Source organism: Nannospalax galili, unplaced genomic scaffold (assembly GCF_000622305.1).
Source record: "Nannospalax galili isolate Female #2095 unplaced genomic scaffold, S.galili_v1.0 scaffold4405, whole genome shotgun sequence".
In the NCBI taxonomy this organism is placed as follows: Eukaryota; Metazoa; Chordata; class Mammalia; order Rodentia; family Spalacidae; genus Nannospalax; species Nannospalax galili.
The window spans coordinates 89,408-91,689 of record NW_008352458.1 but is presented as its reverse complement, the minus strand read 5'-3'; positions in this window follow the sequence as shown (position 1 = coordinate 91,689).

Here is a 2,282-nt window from a genome sequence, read left to right as displayed (position 1 = left end):
GAACAGTTATTGGAGGTCATCTTCGCACGTGTCTTCTTGCTAAGCTACGTGGATCTCACCCACTCACCTATGATGAGATCTTGCCATTTCAGGCCACAGGGAAAGGTGCGTGGTTAGTAGGGTGCCGGGACAGGCCCAGCTGCTGCAGTCCAGGGGAGCTTGATTGAACCTCCAGGGTGAATGATCCCAGGTCTGCAAGGCCCTAATGGTGTTATCATAAGGACTTTGTGCTCAGGTGTCAATTTGTTCCACAGCTCTGATGATTTGTATCTGTGTTGGTTTTGTGCCCCATTCCCTTCAGGACTTTTCTCGGTATCGGGCCTTTATCTTTTCATAGCCTTCCTCTCCATCTGCACTTCTGTCTGCTTGTTCCCAGTACACTCGATTCAGCACATCCTGAAAACAGAAGTTAGCTGCACTCTCCTTGACTCTGCCTCTTATGTGACAGCTCCACTTTTCTTCCATGTCCGTTCAGCCCCTTCTGTTTCTTGCACCTGTGGCTCACTGTTCATAAATCATCATTTCCCTTTAGTTTGGACCCCATTGATGTATGCCTTGTGTTCACAGCTCTCTGAGTCTAACTAGTCTGAATAATTTTCATGATGTTTGGTGTACAATAGACTTGTTCGTGCAGAAGTGTGGACGTGAAAGGGATGATCAGACACATTCATGGGAGTCTGCCGTGGGCCATCTCTCTACTCACCTCCAACTATATTTTCCCATCTAACTCTCAAAGGAACCCTGTGATTTTTCAGTCATCAATATTGTCAGTTCAGGATAGTCAATTAAAATATAGACTAATTAAAACTTAGTTCTGACTAAAACAAGCTCATAATTTTCATTACATATAAGGCAAAAAATAAAGCGAGGGAAAGAAAGAGGGAGAAAAGAGAGAAACTGAGCCCTCTAAGGCCAGAGAGCAACATGGCAGGGCAGGGTTCTTGTCTAGAGTGGTCCCATTGTACCAGCTCGGCGGGTGTGGCTCCACGGAGCATTATGTCCTGTGTAAGGCCGCTGTGGGATGGGGAAGTGAGCGAGTGGACTCTGGGGCATCCACTCTGCACCCAGCCCTTCAAGAGCTCCCTGCTGAGCTGGGAGAGGAAATATCATTCATTCCTCTGGGTGATAAATCAATGAGAAAGTACGTGCACCCACCCAGGAATCAACCCTGGAGCAGAATACTAGAGAGAGGTGGGCAGAGCTGGTCCTTCAGCAGAACAGCAGAAACAAAAGCAGAGGTAGAAAACAGTTCTCTCTTTCTCTCTGGATCTTGGAAGAGAGTGGTGGCAGATATCCCAGTGGTGGCAGATAACCCAGATCACCCAGGATATGCTTGGAAGGATGAATGACAAAGCTTGTGTTTCTGAGAAGTGATAGGTCCAACTGGGCACAGTGGTGGCATCTTGTGGTCCCAGCACTTGGAAGGTGGGAGGCAGGATCTGCAGTTCAACACTAGTCAGGGCTATGAGACCTTGTCTCAAAAATCATTAAGATGGCTCAGCAGGCAAAGGCACTTGCTTCCAAGTCTGATGAGTGACTGAGTGACAGGTACATTTCTGGTTTGGAAAAATCACCAGGTATCTGGTGGGAAGAAGCAGAGTTGGGAAACAAGGTCAAGAGGACCCAGGGAGAGAAGAGGAGGAGGGAGGGGCCAGTAGGGGGCTCTACAGAAGGCAAACGATGAGGTGCTAAGAGGTGAGGGTGGGGAGGTTGGGGATTCCAGGCCCCATGGTCCCTCTAGAGCTGCTACTGCAGTTAGGTCTTACACCCCAGGCCACCACTCATGCCCAGGGGCCTGGCCAGTATGTAAAGGACGTCTCTGAAGTTGCCTTATGCATAGCAAACACTCCTGGAGTGCCACGCCATCCCCTGTGACTCACCGTTCCTCCTTGGCCTTTGAGTTCAGCAGATGCTCCTGTGTTCTGATCCAGATGGCAACCTGTCACCGTGGCGATCTCTGCTCTAGAAACATCACCCAGCTGTCTCCATCGTTTCTTCTTACTGGACCTGGACTCCAGGCCTCAGCTCTGGGCCACTTTGATTCTGAAGCTAGAAGCCAGTTCTGGCTTTCTTTTTCTGTTTGAGACAAGAGCACACTATGTAGCTCCTGGCTGGCTTTGAACTCTATGTAGACGAGGCTGTCCTCAACTCATAGTGATCCACCTGTCTCAGCCTCCTGAGTGCTTGGATTAAAAGGGTGTGCCAGCATGCCCAGCACTTTTTTTTTTTTGAGAGTCTCAGGTAGTCAAGGCAAGTCTTGAACTCCCTATGTAGTCGAGGAT